The sequence below is a fragment of the Narcine bancroftii genome, chromosome 7, assembly GCF_036971445.1.
Source record: "Narcine bancroftii isolate sNarBan1 chromosome 7, sNarBan1.hap1, whole genome shotgun sequence".
Classification (NCBI taxonomy): domain Eukaryota; kingdom Metazoa; phylum Chordata; class Chondrichthyes; order Torpediniformes; family Narcinidae; genus Narcine; species Narcine bancroftii.
The window spans coordinates 183,289,664-183,314,976 of NC_091475.1; the positions used below are offsets into that span (position 1 = coordinate 183,289,664).

At 39.4% G+C, this 25,313-nt stretch overlaps 1 protein-coding gene across 2 annotated transcripts in view; it reads left to right on the forward strand.

Moving 5' to 3' along the window:
• Nucleotides 1-25,313, forward strand: part of nbeaa (neurobeachin a) — a 1,045,297-nt gene that overhangs the window by 82,482 nt on the left and 937,502 nt on the right. For both annotated transcript variants that reach the window (XM_069891655.1, XM_069891654.1), the window contains exon 3: nucleotides 15,981-16,115. The gene's annotated coding sequence lies outside the window, so the exon portion shown is untranslated. The remainder of the gene's footprint in view (nucleotides 1-15,980; nucleotides 16,116-25,313) is intronic.

Here is a 25,313-nt window from a genome sequence, read left to right on the forward strand (position 1 = left end):
AATCTTCTCATACCTCCCCTCACTCCTTTCCCTTTATTCATCGTCAATTCCTGTCAAATGTAAGAAGAAATGAACAAAAAGCAGACAGCCAAAAATGAGGTTGAAATAGATCATATTTTTGTGGGACTGGATTGGAACAAAAGCTCAATCATCTAATACTTGGTAAAAGTCAAATCCTTGCGACTACCAACCTATTTTCTTCCTCTTCCTGATGGCGATTCCCTTTCACCAGCAGATGTAGGCTTTGACTACTCTGATTCCTACTGTACTGAAGAGACGTTCTTAGGATGATGACCTTTGGGTCGTTGTCTGCACATATTCAGGGATATCAGAAAGCAGGACAGCTAGAGTGGTTGGGATAGGAAAGGAGGGAGGAGCCCATGTCCCCTCATAATATTGCACAATTGGCAGCTACTAGCTATATCTGTGTCAAGCAAGTGACAAATAATCAAATGTTTGTTTCCCTCTTGAACTTTGCAAATCTTCCATTCAGACATAAATGTCACTCCACCTCATTGTTTTAAAGATTCACGTAACAAGATGTAAATTTGAACTAAATGGAATGATCTGATTTGCCATAAATTTACATGTGGTCCAGCCAGCCATTAGACTTGCTACCAGACAGAATGACACTAATGTGTCTGCACTGAAGCAGGCACCATCAACAACACCTTAAGTGTACACCATATGGTATATTAATATGAGCATATTAAATTCTCCTTAGATGAAAGTTAATTACATTCATATTTTAATGCCTCCAGAATAATATGTATCTTTCCCACAGCTTGAAAATAATAACTACCAATAGCCAATTTTAACTCTGTGTGTTTTATGAATTTACTCTAGTTCAATCTGTGGGCATGTGTACAGTTGAACTGATAAAATCCTACAACCAAGAAACTCAGTCCTTCTTATTAAAATGCATAAAGTTTTATGACCAGGGAGAAATAAAGTTGCCAGAGAGTTGTTTAGCTTTGTGATCTTAGTGTAAAAATGCACAAGCAGAATTGCTCAGAGAGGAAGTATTTGCAGTTAGTTCTGAAGCTTTATCCTCATCGCTGTATGAGGTGATGGAACATTTTATGTTTGAGGTCAGGCATGATAAAAACAATGAATTATATAGGAAAGCTCCATGAAAGAAGTTACTGATAGAACCTGTCTGAACATAGCCAAGCCAACCCATTCTTGTGAATCTTCAGGGCACCCAGTAATCTACATAGGCTTATTGTTCCAGCACTATAACGCTTGACTGAAGACAATGGCAAATAAGATTATGTCTGTTCATGTTGGGAAAAACTCAAAAATGAAGAAAATGTTGGTAATATATCTTTACCTCCTGTGGACACTGTGAGACCTGTTGAGCTCCTCTAGTAGTTTTGTATTTCATTACAATTGCAGCATCTACAGACTCATGTTTCACTCCATGTCTGTTCATTTGGTTCTTTGTATTGTATTAAGAATATGATTTACTTTATAAATTTGGTTTCAATGGACAGACATCCATCACTGAACGCAGACACAGGAAAAACTCCATCCTAAGTTACCCATGGTTATAGGAGGAAGCATGTAGGTCAGAGTTAAACTAAATGACTTAAAAAAAAAATAAATGGAAAGAAATCTCTTATCCATTAATATATATTATCAACATTTTTCAAATTAAAGACCAATGGCATTGTTTTTGTCTGCCACATTTTGTAAACAATTATCATGTTAGACATGAATGCAAAATCTGTTTGTAATGCACATTTTTCTTTAGCACTTTCTCTTGATATCCTGTACCACAAATATTGTGCCAAGGTAGGATGGGAATGCAGCTTATGTTGGAGCTGCTGTTTATTTTCCTCTTCTTTTGACTTAGCACCTTTTCATCACTTTGAGCAGACAGGAGGAATTGTTCAACCTTTGTACGAGTTCTTAAATTCTGAATAACTTGTTACAGTGATAGCATTAAAAAATAGGTTCACAAGAGCAGGAGAAATTAGTGTACTTATCTCAGTTGTGTACTAAGTATAGATACAAAGTTAAATAGACCAGTATTTCTTGTAATGCAGAAACACAAGATAAAGGTTTTTGATTGATGGCTGACTTGTGTGTTTAGATTATTTAAATACAAGCCACTAACACAAACTGTTCCAGTAACTCCGTAATTTTATTGGAAAAAATTAAATGAGGGAAAAGAAAGTTAGCTACAATCACTAATCACTATATTTTTCAAGGTGTGTTAATATTGAGAATGTGTTGTTTGGGTTATATTATATATAATATATAAATGTGCTTTCAAAAGAGTTAGATTGTGGGGGTTCAGTGTAGGTCACTTCACAAACAGGGTAACAAAGCAAATATCATTTAAAATGAAACAGCTTTGTTGAAGCCAGACATTCAGGTACCAGAGATTTTTGCAAAGACAATGGAACTGCTTTCGAAAGAATTTCAACAGGAGGTGCAAATGAAAAGTCAGGGCTCAAGTGATGATAAAGATCTTTCAAGGATTGGATTTGGAGGCTTGGGAGGAGGTCTGGTTTTTACAAGGTGAGAGAAGAGGAGAAGAGAGAAAGAGAGAGAGAGAGAGAGAGAGAGAGAGAGAGAGAGAAACATGGCAAGCTGGCAGGCTTGTTGAAAACCCCATTTTGAAGATGGGTTGTGAGTTCTGAGTTCAGCCTGTTGAAAACCCTTGTAGTCCTTACAAAAGGAAATAGCTGACTAGAGTGTTTCTCCTGAAACAAGGGAAACAAGAGGTACTCTGTGGTGACCTGCAAGAAGAGGTTATCATTTGGAAGACCCATGATAGGGCAAATTTCTTCAGCAATACACTGAAGTGACTGATCAGAGGAAATCAGTTTGTGTGTGTCCAACAAGCAGCAGATATCTCTCTGAAACAACAAGAACCTTCGTGAGTGGTAACCATTTACCTTTAAGCACAAGAGCCTGGTGAAAATTCATAAATGTTAATTCTATGCACAGTATAAGAATTGCCTGATATTGGTGAACTTGGTGAAGTCATAAGTGAATGACTGGACTATTAAAGCAAATAACGTTCCTGAACATATACACATTACATACACGTGCACTTAGAATTACAAGGGGGATTAAGTTAATAGTAATAAGTTAAAGTTTGATCCTGTTTTTATGTTTAACAAAAATTAAGTAACCATTTGTCTTGGTGAATTTCTATTGCTTCTGGGCTTTGGGGTCCTCTGGGCTCGTAACGATGTCTTTAGCAGATCACTTAAATTCACAGAATGCAGAAAGATGACAATTGTCCCCATATTTTAACTTCTATAAGAAAAAGCAGATTGAGATCTCTGCACCATGTGCTCGCTTTATATGAAGCACAGTGCAGTGAAGGGGTTGGTTCCGATCAGAAGTGAACAAAACATTGCTGGTAAATCCTTATCATATTTGATTCTGAACCACCAAGGGTTTTGTTGAAAGACAGGTTAATGTGAAGTTTAAAGGATTGTGGCAGGTAATTAATTGGTGGCATCCTACATTTTATTGACATATGAAATCTCTTGTTTTACCTTATCAATCCTGTCATGTCGGATGCCAGCGAGTCAAGGTGTTCCAATGTGCAGTGATACAGTGATACTAGTGAGAAAATAAGTCTTACATATCTATCCATTTCTGACAGAGCAACAAATGTGATGTTACTTTAAGTGCTAATTTAGAAACAGAACTTGGAAAATTATACTTTTAACTTTTTTTTGCAAAACTATATTAAGAGTTTAATTATTGCTCTTTTGATTTTAAGTAATTCTTAAGTAATTTGATTTTAATTAGACTAATGCAATTCCAATTCTAGTAAAAAGAGTTTGAGGATGTAAGTATAGTTATGCAGAGAAATATCATTTTGTGTGCATATAAAGGTACACACATATTGTGTGTGTGCGTGTGTGAGGCCATGAGCCATGTTACATTTTTCTCCAAGGAAATTTTGAGAACATCTTAAAGCTTTTCTTTTGCCAGCTGGTAATTTCTTGGCATGAACAAATTCAGAACAGAATACTTGTTACAGGAGCCTGGTGTCAGGCTTTCCCTTTAGAGCTGACAGCACGAGATCAGAGCCTGGCCCGCTTACCCTGTCATTGGATTTGGAGGATTTTATAAAGATAGTATTAGTGCTGCTCTCCAGTGCTTTGAGATGCTTGCTATATATTGTTCAGGTCTCATTGGCATACCAGAGGCCAGGAATCACAGTAGGACAGGAATCACAGTAGACCATAAATTTCTGCCAATTTTGAGTCTTGATATTTATTTCCTCAATCAGGCTCTGGTGATGCAACGAAGGCAGAGATGAATTTCATTTTCTATATTGCTTTCATTGAGAGGTGACTCATGAGATCTGGGAAACAGTCCATGTTTTCTGAGACATGGACTTTTATTGTTGGATGTCATTGTTGCACAGAGTCAGGTTGATAGGGAATCTTATTTTGCAGATGTTACTTTACTTGGATGCATCAGTGAATGAGTTGACAATTACCTGGAACTCTTCTAAATATGTGCAGAAGTAAGTGTCATCTGCAAACTGGAGCTTGATGTCAAAAATTGGGGTAATCTTTGTTATGGAATGGAGACAGTAGATTGAATAGTTTCCCAATTAGCTCCACTCCAGCAGGAACCTTTTTGGAAGTGAAGAGCAGGAAAGATTGAAGGAAGCAATGTGGTGATGCCTCCACACTGCTTAACACCAGTCTGCACTGAGACTGGGTCAATTATGAACCTGTTGGTTAAGATCACAACCTTCATGTCATCATTCAGCAGACGCAAGCTGGAATAAAATCAAAATATGTTGGAAATACTTAGCAGTTGCAGCAAAATCAATGGAAAGTGAAACAGTTAATATTTCATGTGCCATAGGTGCAGTGCTCCCTTCATTTCTTCTGAAGTTGTCATACAGTAAATATTGTGTACTTGGATGACATGAGCTTCCTTGGTTCTATTCTCCATCAAACTATCTAGACTAGCTTTACTGCCACCCATGACTAACCCGATGATGAAATGACAGGAGCAGACACTATTCCATTCATTGACGACATCTATGTCAGGCGCTGCCTAAGAAGGTACCCCACATTATAAAGGACCCCCATCATTCTGATCACAATGTCTTCTCACTGCTACCTTCAGGAAGAGATAGAGAAGGCTGAAGTCCAGCACCTCCAGTTCAAAAACATTGTTTCCAGCTCTTGAACCTCCCTTACTACCCTAACCATAAACTACTCCTGGTGCACAAAAAGACCTGTCTACACTATTTCATTTACTGAACTTTTTTCTTGCACGAGCTGAAACTGAATATTTCTCTATCTATCCTTTATATTTATTATCTTTTTTAGTACTGGGGTCATTTAATGTTTACTGTTGGAGATTTCTTTTACAAAAGTACCTGTTTGGTTGCAGCAAGAAAGAATTTTGGTGCAAATGTACATTGTATTTGGTGACAATAAACTTATTATCATTGAATATATCATTATGATGTATTTACAGTAGAATCCCCATTATCTGGAATGTAATCAACCAGAATATAATCAACCAGAAATGCCAACAAAAAATAATAAATAATATTCAAATAAATAAGACTGGGTGGATGGACCTCATGGGGGAAAGTTGAGACTTCATTGGACACACATAGGTTTGTGAATGCCCCTCAATGTATGCACATTCTTTTCACTGTTGTCACTTTCATGGAGGTGAGTAGGATTGTCAGTGCAAGGAAGGTACACCGAAGGCCTGGCCAGGACACTGTGGAGATGAGTCGGGTTGTCATCACGAGGAAACTGCTCATGTAAATGTTCTCCGAAGCAACACACAACCCTTGGTGAAGATAGGGGCAAGCATTCAAGCAGCGGAGCACTCCGGGGGTGCCCTGCCCAGAGCAGCTGTTTGAATAAAGTTTCATTCCAGTTGTGTTGGAATGAAATGGTGACACCCAGGATGAAGAGCTGGCTGATGCTGCTCACTGATGGGGTGACTCTCCCAAAGTGTCTCCCTATCCCTGCCCAGTAAAAGTCTTCATCTTTATTAGTATTAAGTACTGTACATTAGTAAGGCTTTTCTGTAAACTTAAGCGAGATGGTTAATTATGATATTTAGCATAGCGGCTAGCTCAATGCTGTTCAGCGACTGGCATTTGAATTGAAATGTTGTAAGTTATGGGAATTACCTGATTAAAGTGAACTTTGCATAATTAAAGACTACAGTACTGTTTTTTTTCCAAATTACATTTTTCACTGACTTTTGTCTTTTCTTTTTCAATATTTGTATTGGATTTTACAGAAATAGCACATATGAAAATTCCATTAATCAAGGGTATTATATAAAAAGGAATATACAGAAAAAAGATATATAAATAAAAATAAAACTATTATATATAAACTCAATATCATAACAGTCAAATAGAAAAAAGTAGCAAACACTTAAATAATTACAACATATGGCTAATTGAAAAAGATTTTAAAAATAACTATTATACTATAATAGAAATTCTAAACCCCTCCCTTCTGAAGTTATCTGGTAAATACATATATAATCAAGATAATGTGGCTCTATTCCATGTAACCGCGTAAGAATATACCCTTCTCACTGTAATAACGGTTGTGCACCACTGTGTGGCGTATGTATATGTATAGGAGTGTGTGTGAGCAGTTTCCTTAGATGGTGGAAGGCTTTTCTGTTAATGAAATCTTGCATCTCTAAGTTATTTAAGAGGCCTCCCAAGTAACTCAAGAGACATAACATGGTGGCAGCAGTATAAGAAAACAAGAATAAAGCCATGCAATTAATTGTAAGTCACTGAAATATGAAGGGGAAGAAGAGAAAAAAAAATGGCTGGAGCAACAGCAGTACACCCAGTGATGGACTGGGAGGCTGAAGACATTGTTGAATCATTTAAAAAGTTTCAGGAGAAATGCAATTTAACAATCAAAAATTATTTAAAAAATGCAACAGCAGAGGAGAAGGTCAGTTATATACTTCTCTGGACAGGAGAGTGAGGCCTTGACTTATTTAAGAGCTGGGTGTGGTGCGCTGTCATACAGAAAGTAGACACAAGACTTAAAGACTGATCAACAGGCTTTATTCCACTTAAAGTCCCTGCTGCAGTTAGCTGTGCTAGCTCCATGTGACTGACCTCAAGGGGCCAGATGTAGCTTGTATACTGACGGATGATTGGCAGCCGACCAGGTGGGGCTTGGTCCATTCAGGTTAGCTGATTGACAGCTGGCCAGGTGTTGTCTTGTCTTCCAGTGCTCTTCCTGCAGGTTCACTAACCTGCAGTAGGCTAGTGGTGTATCACCACATTCACCTGCTTCTTTAAAATTGTCCTGGGGTGGGGAGGTTACATCCAATGTTCAGCAAGCCCCAAACATATGTACAAATATTTACAAATTTAGAAGGTCCGGCGGCCGTTGGAGGCTCTGTGACCATTGCAGGGTTGACTCCTAGTCAAGGATCGGCAAGGGTAAGCTAGGGCTAGTGGTGGGGGCCAGAGCAATGGGTGTGGTGCAGCATGGTGGGGTGGCCGGAGTAGAAGAATGGATGAGGTGTTAGATGGGTGGGGGAGTGGGGTCATTCCCCACAGTTTGAGTGTGTCTGAGGTGCCTGGGGTAGGGAAGGCGCAGCAGGTCGACATGGTCCTAGGTGCCCCACACCTGTCTGGGGCAGGGGAGATGCATCAGGCCAGCATGGTCCTGGGGTGATGGAGGCTGCTGTGCTGCAGTGGGTGCTCCCACTGATACCAGGTCCCTGGTTGAGATGATGTCCTCCCTCCCTCCCTCCTTAAAGTAGGCGTAATTGTTGTTGGCATGTAAGAGGAACACCTTCTTGACCGGGGGACAGCCTTGTGGGCCCACACGTGTCTACGCAGGAGCATCAGATCCAGGGACATGAGCCATGCTGGAAGTGAGATTCTAGTCGCCGATTTCCTTGGGAACAAAAACAGGCATTCATAAGGGGTCTCATTGGTAGCCATGCACAGGAGCGACCTGATGGCATGGAGCGCCTTGGGGAGGGCGTCCTGCCAATACTCTGTGGACCAGCCCTTGGACTTAAGGGCCAGAAAGACTGCCTTCCAGATTACCCCGTTTTTGCTCCCTACCTGCCCATTACCTCTTGGGTTGTAACTTGTTGTGCGACTAGTTGCGATGCCCCTTGCAGTCAGGTACTGGCGCAGCTCCTCACTCATGAAGCTGGGCCCCTGGTTGCTGTGAATGAACACTGGTAGTAGCTGAACATGGTGAAGATCTGTGTCAGTGCCTTGATGACGGTGGAAATGGAGGTGTCTGGGCATGGGATAGCAAAGGGGAAATGGGAGTACTCTATGACTGCGAGGAAATAGACATTCTGATTCATGGAAGGCAGGGGGCCCTTGAAGTCTAAGCTGAGGCGTTTGAAGGGCTGGGTGGCCTTTACGACGTGGGCCTGGGACGGGTGGAAGAAGCGGGTCTTGCATTCCGTGCAGACCTGGCACTCTCAGTCATGGTCTTGATGTCCTGGATGGTGTATGGGAGGTGTCGGGACTTGATGAAATGATAAAGGCGAGTGACGCCCGGGTGGTAGGGGGACATGTGCAGGGCCTGCGGCTGGTCATTGTGGAGCGATGCGCAGGTCCAGGAGAGGGCGTCGGGGGAGTCATTAAACTTCCCCGGTCAATACTGGATGTCATAGCTGTATGTTGCCAGCTCGACTCTCCAGCACATGATCTTATCGTTCTTGATCTTGCCTTTGTGGGTGGTGCTAAACATGAATGCCACTGCACACTGGTCGGTGAGGAGGGTGAGTCTCCTGCCAGCTAGGTAGTGGTGCCAATGGTGGACTGCTTCCATGATCGCCTGGGCCTCCTTTTCAATGGCGGCGTGCCCTAGCTCAGAACTGTGGAAGGTTCTGGAGAAGAAGGCGACAGGGCGCCCCTCCTGGTAGAATCTGCTGATAGTGGCGAGGGCCACATCGGAGGCATCGCTCTCCACCTGGAAGGGGGAGCCCTCGTCCACGGCATGCATCATGGCACCCGCGATGTCCTGTCTGATTAAGTGAAGGCTGCCTGCACCTCAGGTGGGAGGGGAATGGTGGTGGCTTGGGCCAGTGGGTGGACCTTGTCTGAAAAATGGGGACCCACTGTGAGTAGTATGAGAAAAGGCCAAGACACCTGGAGGAGGGCTTTGCGCGTGTGTGGGAGGGGTAGCTCCATTAATGGCGCATCTGTTCTGGATCCGGGCCAATTAAACCATGTGTCACAATATACCCCAGGATGGCGAGGCAGGAGGTGCTAAACACGCACTTCTCTTTATTGTACATGAGGTTCAGCTCCTTGGCAATCCAGAGAATTCTCTCCAGGTTGGCATCATGGTCCTGCTGGTCGTGGCCACAGATGGTGACATTATCCAGGTACAGGAAAGTCACCTTTAATTTGTGCTGGTCTACCATGCGATCCATCTCCCTCTGGAAGATGGAGACCATGTTAGTGACCCTAAATGGAACTCAGCAGAACTGGTAGAGGTGCCCATCCACCTCAAAGGCATTGTAGGGCTTGTCCTGCGAGTGGATGGGGAGTTGGTGATAGGCTGACTTCAGATCTCCACTATCGAAGACCCTGTAGCGGGGTATCTCATTGACCATGTCGGCTATCCTCAGTAAGGTGTAGATGTCCAGCTGAGTGTACCGGTTGATGGTTTTACTGTAATCTATGACCATCTTCGGCTTACTGTAATCTATGACCATCTTTGGCTTACTGTCCCCTTTGACCACCAAATACTTACAAGGACATGGGGCACCCGTGGCAGTGATGCTTTCACCCACCAACTAGCTTTGGGCCACAGCTGCAGTCTGTGCTGTCCACGAGGAGACCTGAGGAGTCTGGAGTCGTAGGACTGCTGCCTCCATGGCTCGGACTACCTCCGCAGTTTTGGCCAGGGAGTTAAATATTGTCCTCCAGCAGCTTCTGCCTGATGGCTCTTGAGCGCATACCTCAGACACAGGCGTCCCTGATCAACCTTTCGACTTCTTTTTCGGTCACCCCAGGTTCGGCCATGACCGGTTCACGCAGGCCAATTCATACAGGGCTCCCAGGTAGGACTCGGCTGTCTCTCCAGGCTGCTGGGCACGAATGCTTAGAAGGTATCTGGTGAAGACCACGTTGTTGGGAGTTTATACATGGTTTCCAGGGTACTCCGAGTACTCAGTACAGTCCTTGAGAGCCTGGCTCGGGGACCCAACTTTGAGTGGAGCAGGATGAGCTTTTTCCTGTCGGAGTCTAGGATGTTGGCATGTGTTTCAATGATTGCTTCGACCGTGTGCCTCCAGATTTTGAAGCGCACTTGCGCTTCCGGGTGACGTGGGTCAACTTCAAGGCTCCCAGCCCTTAGGTGCTTCCCCATAGCAGCTTAAATTTTAAGTGGAATAAAGTGCATGTCAAATACACCAAAAGAACAGAAACATACAACAAAAAGAGGAAATGATTTTCACAGAAGTACCTGCCAGGCAATGGCACACAGTGGGAGCAGACATGTTCTAGGACTGGATAGTTTCCGGGAGTTGCAATTGATATCTGTCAATTATGAGATCCAGTTGAAGAAGATATCCAAAAGAATATCCAAAAGGATATCTCCATTGGAGAACTGACCTCCAGTCACAAACAAGACTGAGCTCATAATCATGTACCCAGAATGCTTTGATGATTCAGTTGGATGTTTTGGATACTTTGAATATCACATCACCATAGATCCAAACTGCAAACCAGTCGTCCGTGCTCCAAGGAAAGTACCACTGGAGCTTAAGAAGAAGCTGGAGCAAAGACTAAAGGACATGGAAAGGATGCAAGTCAGAGCCAAAGTGACTGAGCTGACTGGGTAAATTCCATAAAGGTAAAAGGAAAACCAAATGGCTGCTTGAGAATATTTATGGACCCAAAAGATTTAAACCAAACAATAAAAAGGTGTCACTACCGAACACCGAAAACTAGAAGACATCACAGCAGAACTAAAAAGATTCAAGAACTTTAGCAAGCTACGAATGTGAAACTAGATGATGACTCAACACTATTAATAATGTTCAATACTCCATTTGGTCATTACAAGTTCCTGTGACTACCTTTCAGTTTAAAGGTGAGTGAGGACGTGTTCCAACAGAAGATCGATGAGACCTACAGAGGGTGTAAAGGTACTGTTGGCATCGCGGATGTCATCCATTTCTTTGACAGAGATGGAAAAGCTCATGATCTTCATCTACATGAGGTCATGGAGAGAACAAGAGGAGCTGGAATTAAACTTAGAGCATACAAATGCATTATAAAAGAGAAGGAATGCCAATTCTTCAGAATGGTGTACACTCCTGATGGGGTAAAACCAAGCCCAGAGAAGGTTAAAGCCATTGCCGAGATGGAGCACCCAAAGGACAAAAATGGAACATAGAAGTTTCCTTTTGTCATTCCAATATATTAGTTCCTTCATACCACATAGGTCAGACTACACAGCAAACTTCAGAGAGTTGCTGAAGGAAGACATGGAATTTCAGTGGTCACCATCACGTCAGAGAAGTTTTGACCAGCTCAAAGAAATAATATGCAGAGAAGTGGAGTTGAGATACTATGATAGAGAAAAAGCTCTCACTCTGCAAGTAGATGCATCTAACAGAGGCCTTGGTGGAGGATTGATACAAGAAGTAAAACCAATAGCTTTTGCCTCAAAAGCACTAACAACAAGCAGAGGCCAGATATGCTAATATCGAGAGAGAGCTGTTGGCGATTGTATACAGATGCAAAACGTTTCACAAGTTTCTGTGTGGAAGAAAGTTTATAGTGGAAAGTGATCATCACCACTGGAACACATCAAGAGAAAGAACCTAAACAAGGCACCAGCTAGACTGCAGAGATTACTTCTACAACTACAGTGCCTCGACTTTGACTTAAAATACATACCAAGCAAAGAAATGGTGCTTGCTGATACCGTGTCATGACATTCCCCAAATGGAAAATATTAAATGGAAGACAGGGGATCAAGATACATAATTTCATCAGTGTGACCATTACTAAACTAAGCCAGATCAGAGAAGAAACAAGTAATACAAGGATGGACAAAGAGGATAAAGCAGATATAATCTACAATACGTCAATATTGGTCTATCAGAGATGACATATCGTTGGAGAATGGTTTTGCTGGCTGGATCAAGACTGATTATACCTGAACCAATGCAGAAAGAGATTCTCCAGAAAATACATGAAGATCACATGGGAATGGAGAAATGCAAACTCAGAGCACAGTCGTGTACTGGACTGGTATATGCAAAGACATTGAAAGTATGGTGGCTGCATGTCAAATACACCAAAAGAACAGAAACATACAACAAAAAGAGGAAATGATTTTCACAGAAGTACCTGCCAGGCAATGGCACACAGTGGGAGCAGACATGTTCACTGAGAATCAAGAGTGGTATTTAATAGTAGATTGTTACTACTCTGTTTCCATTCATCAAAAGGTTGAAAGATCTTAGAGCATCAACTATCACCTCAGAAATTAGTGCGCTCCTTGCTGAACAAGGAATACCCGAACAAGTAATATGTGACAATGGAACACAGTTTACATCACAAGAATTCTGAAAGTTGGCTGCAGAGTATGGGTTTGTTATCACTACATCATCCCCATACTACCCCAAAGGTCATGGGTTCATTGAAAGATAAGTGCAAACTGTGAAACACATACTAGCTAAGAGTTGTGAAAAAAAGACCCATATCTAGCTCTTCTATCATTATGAGCAACACCTTTGAGGGCTGATATGAAGCCCATGGCAGAACTTTTAAATGGCAAAACTTTTAAATGGCAGGAGATATAAAACAACTCTGCCAATCAAAATGCACCCTCCAGAAAACCAGGAGGAAACAAGAAGGAGCCTGACTGACACACAAAAAGAAGGACACCAGCATTATAAAAAACATGTACAAACATTGCCAGAACTTTTCAGAAGGCAGCATGTGCATATTGAAGAGCCGATGTTGAAAACATGGACCCCAGCAAAGATTATCAGAGAAGATGAGACACCAAGATCATATATTGTCAAGGCAGACTCTGGCAATCAGCTGAGGAGGAACAGAATTCACATCTGGCTGACACAAGATGTGATGAAGCAGAAAGCTTTAATACCAGCAAAGCCTGCAATACCAATAGCAAGTGAGGTATCAAGTGAAGAGACCACAACCACTAATACCGAAACATGAACACAGCAATTGTCAGGTGAAGCACAACAAGCTACATCACATACACGTGCACCAGCAACACAGAGCCCAACAGTCACAGCCAAATCCACAAGATAGTGAAGCAACATACTGCCACAAATGCGATATCGATAAGAACTATTTAAAAATAGTTGTGTAAATAAGCTATTATATAAGTTCAGTTACTTAGGTTGCACTGGAAAGAAAGTGATAAAGAACACTAAATTTTTCTTTATCTTGAGAAAGAGGGAAGTTATATAGTTGGGATAATGTGAACTATTTTGTAAATGGGTAAGAATACATCCTTCTCACTGTAATAACTGTAGTGCACCACTGTATGACATATGTATATGTATATGAGTGAGTGTGAACAGTTTCCTTAAATGGTGGAAGACATTAGTAAGTAAAGTCTTTTGTGTTAATGAAATCTTGCATCTCTAAGTTTTTTAAGAAACCTCCCAAGTAACTCAAGAGACATAACACATATAATTTCACAACCATTAAAAGAAACCACAAACTCACAAAGCAAGATCCAAGTGATCTTATAAATTGCAAAAAAATAATTGATAAAAGGACCTCATAAAATTGGAAAATTTAAATCTGTAATAGTAGAAAAACATCTGATTTTTTCCAAAGTTAGGTATGCCATCATATTGGATAGCCATTAAGTATAAGTAGGAGGGACAACATCTTTCCATCTCATCAATATTGATCATCCAGCAATAAGGGAGGCAAAAGAGACTACATGGGATTGAGACATAGTTAAATTGAAATCAATTGTCTTAGTTGATCCAAAAAGGGCAATTATAGGATAAGGTGAGAAAATTATCTTCCCAAAAAATGGAAAGAGAGGAACAAGAGCAAAACGTATGTAACAAAGTATCTTCTTCAGCCTCACACCTGTCAGATTTCAAGGAAATGTTAGAATGAAATTTAGCCAATTGAACTTTAGAAAAGTAACCTTGATGTACTATCTTAAATTGTAAAAGTGAAAGAAGATGAATTTGCCAATTTTAAGATAGAATCCCATGTACTATTGGAAATGAAAATTGAAGATTTTGCTCACATAATTAAAAAAAATTTACCTAGGGAATTATCCCTAGACTTTAATAATAAATCATATATTGATGATATTTTTTGATTCAGTTTAAAATCATAGATCAGGGGTGTCAAACTCAAATTCACGGAGGGCCAAAATTAAAAAATTGAACTAAGTCGAGGGCCGAACTAAATATTTATTGAAAATTTTCAACAACATCTGCATGTTTTCTCTTCTTTTAACATATGTAATGTTAAACTTTAGGATATAACTTTAGGAGGATAATGTTACAGGTCAGGAGTAGGTAGCTCAAGTTCACCCTTTGCTTGACCTGAGGGAAACATATTTGGTCCCTGTGGAGATGTAGTAAGCATTCACAGGCTGTGTCCATTTTGGCCTGCATCAGGACTCAGCATTTCCTGCTCACTCCTCAGGCTCTAGGCCTCTATTCACCCTCGACCCACCATCCCTCTACCTGACCAGTCCTTTACCCAACCTCTACTCACCCCTCACTCCACTCACTCTGCCACTACCCACCCCATCCTATACACGCCCCTCTACTGCCTCTCCCCTCAACCTGTTCCTCCCTCTACCCGTCTCTCACCCTCTAATCACCCCTCCCCTACTCACCCTGCCCCTCCCCTTTTACCTCTTCCCTATCCACCCCTCCTCCTACTCATCCCTCCCTCTAACTGCCCCTCACACCACCATAACTTCCCCTGCCCATTACTCCTCACCTACACCCTCTGCCCACCCCTGCTTACCCACCCACTCAGGCCCAGCGCGCTGCCGATCAGCCTTTGTGGACAGCCACCATCTCTCTCTTCACGTGCAGGGCCGAACCAGCCGTCCCTGGGGTCCACGCGGGTGCAAGCGCTGAAGGCTGTGGTGACTGGGAGAAGTGCGCTCGCGCTGTGGAAGGGCCGTCCGGTGCCAGTCACGCGGGGCTTGCGCTGCCCAGGCGCTGTGCGCAGCCTGCCATGCCCGTCGCGCCGACAGGAAATCACAGGCGCTCACCAATCCGCCGCACCGCTCGACAGGTGGGAGAAGTGACTGGTTGTGTGGGGAGCCTTCCAACTGGCTTGCTGGCTGATACATGGACAGACTTCTCGTGTTACAATTTCTCGTGTTACAATGGGGAAGGATGTGCAATGAAAGGGGAGGATGGTGGGGGTGACATTACCAAAAAACAGCATCGGCTCTCGCTGCAGGGCGGGCCACCTCTAATACATTTTTGAAATGATCTTGCGGGCCAAATATTTGGCCCGCGGGTCAGAGTTTGACATGTGTGTCATAGATCATCCCTATCATATTTATAACAAGGTCTTGAGGAAGTCTCAATACTAAAAGTTCAAAAAAACTCCTAATTTGTAGGTATCTAAAGAAATGATGTTTGGGAAGTTTAAACTTAAGAGAGTTTTTTGAATGAAGCTAAAATATTGTCAATAAATACATTTTGAAAAGATTGGATATCCAACTTAGTTATTCGCAAAGAGCAGAATGGCGTATTCTTAATGCAGGTATATTAGTTCAGCATTGGAAGAATGAGTCAGTCAATTGGAAAATTCACATATCTGACATCTGTGATCGCCATGGGTGCTGGATAATGGGGATTCTACTGTATAAAGCTTGGTAGAAAGTCACAAAGTCACTAATTCCCTACATATTAGGGACTTCAGGGATATTATAATCATGAATATTTTCAAGGGAGCAGACAAATCTGATCGGTTTCTATGCTATCTTCCACAGGAAAGTTACCACCAGGATTATTCTACCTCCCTGTGTTCGAAGAGCTGTGCACCCTGAATCACAATGTGAACTCTATTTACCTTGAGACTCTGGAGTCATGATATTCACCATGCAATACCTCCAAGGAAGATCTTTGTGAGTATAGGAATTGGGTATATAAGAATGTATGTTAGAGTAATTGGGAGATACAACATGCCCACTTGACCCATCAAGTTCATACCTAACTTTTTACTAGTCCTATTTTTATTCTCCCCACATTCTATCAACTTCCCCCAGAAGCTATGGCTCACCCACATATGAAAGGCAGTTTATTGTGGCCAATGAATCTATCAGCCAACATGTCTTTGATGTGCGAGGGAATTGAAGGACTAGTCGGAAATGCATGTGGTCTTAAGGAATGCATACAAATTCCTTGCAGACAGCACTGGCTGGACAGGTCTCTATCACTGTGGGGAAATGACACAACTAGACACAAGGCTGTCCAAATGGGTAAGATCATCCATACTAAACCTGTTTTTTTTTCCTGGAAATGGATGTTTAAAAAGTTAGCATTGCTTACAATATCCTAATTTGTCCTTAAACTGAATAAACCCCCAGCTATAGTCTGTTTATTACAACATTCCACACTTTACAAATTGTGGCCGTTAGCAGAATGCCAAACTTGTGCTTCATTTGTGAATCTAACACTGCATGTATAATAATCACTTTAATTAAACACATTACATTTATTGCTAAAATCAGAGATCCTGTGTTTGAAAGGTGTAAAGCCGGTATGGCACTGGCAGGCGTTACATCAAGACTTTGAGCCCAATAGTTGGCAATCTTGAACTATGCTGAATAAGCTGAATCATACTGGGTAGCAGTAGGAGGGCTAGAACTGGCTCCAGGATCCATAGGACAAGCGGGAGCAATAATCTGTGAAAGCCCTGTTGCTGGCTGTCTTGCCATGACTTTCTGCAAAGTGTGAACAGAATCATTCCCAGCTCTGACTCCCCCTCTGTTAAGTTATTTACTGTGAAGGTTCACACATGAAGCTTGCCACTTTTCCATTTTGAGGTGGATAGCTGCTGTGAAATCATATGTACCCAAATCTGAGGAGGCAATTGCACTAAAATGTAGTTAAGGTCTCCTTTCTATTTGGACTTGACTTTAAAAATGGAACAAGTAATTGATCAGCTATTAACATCCCTTAAACAAAAATTCATGAGGAAGTTTAAATAATCAAAAAATATTCAATATAAATATCAATAGAATAAAAAATCAATTGAACATAAAATCAATTGGATTTGAGGTCATCAGGTTTGTTAAATTTTAATAACTTTAATAAAAGAATCACTATATAAGTGTAAGCAATTAAAACCATTTACATTTTTAGATGAATTTTTGCACAGTGTATTGAAATCAGAGAATATTTTACCATGTGAATTCCATCTCCCTAGTTGATTATTAGCAGTATCCCTGAGTGAGATTGTTCTTAACACTATTGGGCCTGTATTGGGCCTGATTTGTACTTTACCTGAGTTTAGAATTTACAAATATACTTTGGATAGAAAATCATATAATCTTACAGCATATAATAAGATCCTTCAGGCAACCAGTTCTGGATTAGTTCCACACACAAGCTATTTTTATATAATCCTGCAAATCTGATGTCTTCAATACCTTTGAGCTGGTTTAGAACTATGAATTCATGATTGCAAATGCAATCAAGTAACATGGTGCAAGAATCTATCATTTTTTAATTTTGTTTTTTAACTGGTTCATTATTGACCTCAGGGAAGGAAATCTGCTTTATTTATACAGTACTACTTTATTTAATGTAACTACCATAATGGGGTTGACTTTTAATCTCTGAAAATAGCCAACTGTTGGAAATTGAAACTTGATGAGTGCTGGTCTTGCCAGCAGTGCCCACATCTCATTGCTGTGCTTGTTAACATCCTCAAGAAGTGAGACAATTACAGTTGTTATAGCTGCAGAGAAGCATCCTTGTTGTCTGTCACAGAGAAAGCGATCACTGGGGTCCTTCTCAAGTCCCCCAGTGGTTGAAATCCTGATTCCTCAATCTCAGTTATTTCTCCCATCCACAGTCCTAGTGGACATGATTCTCATGGTCTTCCTCAACATATTTCCCAATCTAATTTGCTGTAACATTGTACCCTACCACCAATGTTTCCCATAGGATGGAGCCAATCTTCAGAAGTAATGGATAACTAGGCAACTTATGTCACCTATTAATAGTAAGAGGTGCAATATGCAGATGTTGCTTGCATTTGTGCACTCTCAGAGGCTGACAAAGATTCATTTATGTATCTGAAGACAGATTATACAGCATGGAAACAGGTTATTTGGCCCAACTTATCCATGCCAACCAAAGTGCCTGCACGAGCTCTTCCCATTTTCCTGGACTTGATCCAGATACTTCTAAATCTAAATATCTTCCCTCTCCCCTTCCTTTGTAGCTTATTCCAAATATAGTACCCTTGTATTTCAATGGGAAAATACTTGCCCCACATCCCCATTTCCCTTATCTTAAATCTATCCCTTCTATAGCCTGGAAAATATACTGTGACTATCTACCCTCTCTATGCATCTCATGATTAAATAAATGTCCATAAGTTCACCCCTCAGCTTCCTTCACTCCAGTCCCAGCAAAATGTTATTTTTTTTTCTGTACCCTCTCTAGCTCAATCATATCTTTTCTATAATGTGGAAACCAGAACAGTGCACAATACTCTAAATGGTGTAATGAGACATCCCAGCTTCTTTGCTCAATGTTCTCTCCACTGAAGACATGCCATTTGCCTTCTTGCCCACCCTGTCAACCTGTGTCACCATATTCAAGAACTCCCTTTTCAACAACATTCTGCAGGACACTGCCATTCACTGTGCCTTGGTTCAACTTTCCAAATGCATTCACTCCTGCCTTGGTTTAACTTTCTAAATGCATAAATTTGCATTTGTATGAGCGAACTTCCATTTACCATCCCTTGGCAAAATTTTGCACCCTCAACACTGTGATGGGTCTTGTGATTCCTTGTAAACTATGTTGCAATGAATACTTGCAATTTTTTTTCCTTTATCATGTACAGGGTATAACTTTCCCACTGTAAATTGGTGTTGTTTCAGGAACATGGGGAACATTTGGCCAGTGTTCTGTAGCATATGCTTATCCAAGAATACCTTGCAATCCTATTTTTTTAAATTAAAAATCTTCTTCAATTTGTCAGAGCAGATCAGGTTCTGCAATAATTTACATCCAGCTAATAAGTTTCATGATTCCATTTCTCCATCAAATATTTTTCTTTTGTCTGAATCAACTCAATAAATTAATTCCATTTCTGTAAGTCCAGAAATAATGTTTATGATGTGCACAAACTGAGCCATAAATTCACTCAATCCATCAAAATGCATTTCAGATCCCAATTTTATTATCCTTCCCATCTGCAGCAGAGGTTTTCATACATGATTATACTGCAACTCAAAAATACCAATTGGTATTCCTGAAACTACTGATGATTTTGATGCGATGGAGTGCTATAATTGCCTTCCTTCTGTTTTCAACATAACCAATCATTGTTTACAATGGAAATCAGCAGAGCAATTAGGAAAGTATGGACTATGGTACATTACTTCCTCTGTTGAAAGAAATTGTCTGTCTCAATGTCATAAACATGAGCATTCCTTTTATCATTCACTGCCAGACCGCAGCATTGCATACTAATCAGAGCAGATCTATAATCTTTGAAAAAAAACACACACTGCATTCACTTCTCATTTAAATCAAAATTATGCATGATGGCAACTTGTTTCCTGTGCTCTAAATGGGTCAACTGAGCTTTAGCCATGATGGCTGTTCCTTCCTCATTTACCAAATAAAAATTGAGAATAATATTTTTAAGAAAATATAGTAAAAAATGATGTTGTTGTAATGAAGCGTTAGCTGAAGCTGAACAAGTGTAAGTTAGTTTATTTATATTGCTTTTCTGTAATGTTGCTTTGAAGTATCTTCAGTGGTTGCATTAAATTGTACTTCAGTTTCATTTAGTCTTCACTCCCTAGATAATTTACACTGACAAAAAATATATTGATTTCATTTTTTAAAATTTTAGTTCTTTATTTTTGAGATGAAAATACTGATTTCCTCTAACCTTAATATGAAAAAAATAATTTTGATTTCCTGAATGATCTATCTATAATTTAAAGATTATTCCAGAGCTATCACAGGGAGAAAAAATGATTTAAAATAATTAGACCTGATACGGGATATCACATGGCTGATAACAATTTAAGCATGTATGTGACTCACTTTAATTTTCAACATAAGGCAAAATGATTCAAGGCTTTTCTTGATTTTAGCTCAGCTCTCTTATCATGCAAAACCAACAATATTAGGTATCAACTGATTTTTTTGGACATTTTTAACAAGGTCAAAATCAGAGCCATGGACGCATAAAGCACAGAAACATGTTCTCTGGCCCAATTCATTCAAGCTGATCATCTATGCTGATTCAATTTGCCCATATTAGGCCTACTTTATATTGTTCTGTTTCCTTTCCAAGTACCTGTTCAAATGTTTTTTAAATGCTTGAATTGTATCTGCCTCTCCCATTTCCTCTTGCTGCTCGCTCTATATAATCACACCCTCTTGGTGAAAACCTTGTCCCTCAGATGCTTGTGAACTTGTAGTTGGCTGTTTCCATGACTATAACCTTAGTAGATTTGTGCAAGTTTGGATTTATCATCTTGTATTCCTTTGAATCACCAGTTACTCTCACCAACATTCCAAGCTCCTGGGATTCATGATGGTTGTATTTCACAAACATGGATTCTATTGTATAGTATGAGAAACAGCGCAGTTCTCATGAAAAATAAAATATGCAGTTAATAAAGAAGATTGCGTGAAGTGAAACACATCAAGTAACATTTTAAATAGTTTGTTGGAAGAAATTATAACAGACTTGGAATAGACAAAAATCCATTAAATAAACAGAAACAGAATGTATGATCAGAATACATAATTGTATGAATATCACCATTATGGTACAGTGGTATAACTGTAGGTTTGTTAGAGTAGGGAGTTATGTTAATGGATATGTAATCCAGAGCTTATGAATTCAAATCCTCAAATTGCTGTGATCACATTTCAAAATTCATTTACAAAATTCTCAAAATTAAATAAAACATTGTAAAAAATGAACTTGGTGCATTCAAACTATTCTCGGCATCTCAACATCCAGCTGGTTCTCTATATTTGTTTTTAGAAATTGAGGCCTTCTGTTCTCATCTGGTCTGATCTAGTCTAGTCTGGTTTGGTTATTTAGAAAGTATTTTTGTTACTAAATTTCATCTTATGGACTGGAGAAAATAACAATAATAAAAATAAAATAAATGATAGCCCTTATGTTGTATGATTGCATTTCTCCTTTACAAATACTGTGTATTGTTCTGGAGATGCTCAGAACCTGAAGTATAGGGATAAGTGCTTATATCATCCCCATCCTGAATCTGTACAATTAATCGCCATCTGATGAGGCACATTACAATAATGAGTGGACCTGAGTGTACAGCAGTCAAGAAAGTTGTAGGCATCCTTTTTTAATTTACATCATCACATTTTAATTCAAATGAAATCGAGGCAGCATTCTTCATGTCTTCACCCAGACAATGGTAAAATATTAATAATTAAGCTTACAAAACCACAAGGAGGAATGAGTAAACTATGAAGCATCTACTCATTATTGTGTTCAAATGTTGAGATTCAATCTGTGCAATATGTGCATATTACAGCTTCTGAGTTTGTCTTAATCTGCCATCTTTGGCTTTATTAAGCATTGGTGATGCTCTGCATCCAGTTTTAGAAAGTGATTTCATTTGTTGCAAACAGTATTTCATTGAAATGTGAAGACTGTGATAAAAGCAGTGAAATGAAACAATGTAGGCTTGCTGCTTCAAAGAATATTTTACCTCACATCAATCTGAAGACCAAAGTAATTTATACAGAGTGCATTGTGTAAGGATACTGGCTCATTTTATATAAATAATGTGAATCATTTATTTAAATGAATCCCAACCTGAAAATAATCACAACTTTTCAGTTAAAACACATTTGTACATTAAGTAAAAAATACTCTGACTGAAGTATCCTTGAATGATTATTTCTACAATACAGTTAGGGTTCAACATAATCTGCCATCCATTCCTTTATTCTTGCCTCTACCTTACTTACGAGTAAAATATATTTACTGACATATTGGACTGCTATTCTTTCTTTGAGCATCTACAGTTCAATTAATTAAGAAGCTTTCAGGGTGTAATTTAAAAATAATTGACAATATAGGGCTCTGTTTTCATGTGTTTATCTATTGTGGAAACTGAGAAATGGTGACGTAATTGCAGGATGCGGTTCCCCTGCGTTCCACTAGATGGAAGTAGAGCCCACATTAAGGACGTGTTCTTTGTCCACCTCTAGTTTTAATTCTCCTTAAAATAGACCTGTGATTATATTTTATTGCAAATTTAAATGTACAATAAGCCTTGAATTTATTTATTTAAAAAGACAACCATGGATTTAACAGATTTGACCTATTTGGTCAGGTTACATTGATAAGATTATGGAAAGACCAATCAGCTTTATAACATAAAATTTGAATCTATTCAAAAAAATATTTGTGCAACACAGTTGAGGACTGGCTTTACCCTCATTTTTTTGGATTGAGGAATCTCTGTTCACATTTGTACCAATTGTGTGAATTCATAAAATTTGCACAGTTCTGTCAAAATTTAAAAAAGAGAAAAGGTAGCTTAGTGTTTCAGATGCATATCTCTTGGCAGAGCTAAGAACTGTAAGATTTATCTAACATTCTATCTAGCCTGCCATATTGACGGCTGATATATGTCTATTAAAGTTCAGTTTTGTATTTATTGTGAGCAGAGATTTTTCAGTGGATTTTTAATTGCAATTTAGAATATGCAGGATGTAATTGTTAATTTTCTCTGAATGGACAATGAACGATAGACACTACCTCACTTTATCCTATTTTCTTGCACAATTTATTTATTTTTGAAATGTAATTTATAGCAATATTTGCACTATAATTCTGCCGCAAAGCAATTTCTGAACGCAAATACAGTACGGAACTGATAAATGCCACTTTAATAAGAGTTTAGATGAGTGGGCACGCTCATGGTCTTGAAAGAACTCAGTCATCTGCCATTTTCATGGGTATTTATTGCAAAATGCAAATAGGATTTCTTTCCTACCTTGAACAATGTATTAATCTGCACTAGTAATTATTAATGCGCCAGTACGGCTGTCATCATGTATTAACTCATTGTTCATTGGTGTTTACTGTTCAAACCATTGTCAGCAAAACTACAATAAATGTAACTGCAAAGCTGAATAAAAATTGAACAATGAATTTCAACATTTTACAGATGAGCACGATCATCCAGGTATCGTAAAATTCCTTATCAAGATCAATCAAGTGGGAAATTGAGTTTTGATACTACAGTAATGTGTGTTTTCTTCTGATTTCATCAATCTAAATTATTTACCCCTTACTAATTGAGGTGGTACCATTTTCCCTTAAACAATTAAAATGTGTCATTTCAGGGAATCAAGCACTGGAGCCTGTTTGCTTCTAATTCAATGAAAGAATAAGTTTAATACATATGCTTAACAAAGGGTTAATGAATTAGGTGAGAAAATAGTTGCATTGTAACATGGTGGGAATCCAACTGTCTTCTAATATAACCTTCTGTGTGCTGCAGTGAGATAGTAACTAACACCACAAAGAATGTAGTAAAAGTAGATACACCAAGAGTAAGGACACCCTGGCATTTCCAAGTCATCTGCAGACACTACAAGGGAACATGTGTAAAAACAAGAATCAGAAACTGTGTGAAACTTGTAGAGTCTCACGCAGACCCCTGCCTAAAGGTGTATAAAAGTGGGATGAACACTCCATATGCTTTGAGTGAGGCTCAGTGTAGAGAATGAGTTACTGAACTCTTTCTTTGTATCCCTCAGTCCTACTAGCATTATCAAGGCTGAGTAAAGAAACTGTTGTACGCTTAATTGGTTCTGCTGTTGGTTTATGGTGCGATATAACAGGGCATGGAGAATTCAAACCATATAAACCATATTCCCAATATAAATGAATCTTTTATGTTTTATGTTAAGAATATAATGAATTTACAGTTTTCACCAATGTAAAGAATTAACATACAACACTGATGAGTCTTTGTTCAGCTTAAAACTTTACAATCACCCTCACATTACCACTCTAATAGTACTAAATAATTAGGAGTGAGCATATTTTAACAGTAATCATTAAGAAATATTGAGTGTGCTGGGAAACTCCCTACTTGTCTCTCCAGATGGGGCTTCAATGACCACGGACACTGCAGCAAAATTACTGCAGCTCCAGTTACAGCACATTTGGTCATGGTACAAAGATAACAAGTTGTGAGAGGATATACTACTATATCTTTATTTATTGGTATATCTTCCCATTCATTCTGAAAGGATCCTGCATTGAATCATTTTGTTAATATTTTATTTGTTATGATCAATAACAGTTTGACCTGACGTTTCTCACCAGCCTCTTTTACTTCTTTTCTTAACAATGTTGTGGTAGCTTTTTGCTAAACTTTGGAATTTTCCCATTCCTCTTTTCTGATGCATTAAACCTTTTCTTTTGATTCAACACAATCTAATTTCCTTGCTGAACATGGCAGGATCACTTTTTCTTCCTTTTTCCCCCTCAAGGGATATACATTAATGTAAACTAAATGCTAGTTCTTTAAAAGTTACGATTGCTTTGTTTACTGTCATATAATTTAATAAAGTTCACCAATCGACCATGGCCAATTCACAACTCAGATATGCATCATTCAGATTTATTCATATTGACCTAAATCCCTTAAAATTTTTATATTATTTACATTCCATGAAGTCCCTTTAACTGACAGATAATCTATTTACTGTTACCTATTCACAAAACCCTCTCCCATTTTGGTTCCAAAACATATTGATCTTGAGAACGATCCTTCATTCACTCCATGACTTCATCCTTCCTTCTATTCCTGTACATTTTCTATTTCACAATTTAAACCAAGTCAAATATAACCACTGCTGTTTGAAAGGCTTATTCAAGAATAATATTTGTTTGGTCCCATGCTGTTTTTCAGCTCCATCCAAACTAGTTCTATTCAATTTTTAAAAAATTATTTCAACACAGTAGAAGCCAATTCCGGCCATTGAAATCTGTGTCGCCCAATTAACCTATATCCCCACACATTTCGGAGGGTGGGAGGAAACTGCAGCAT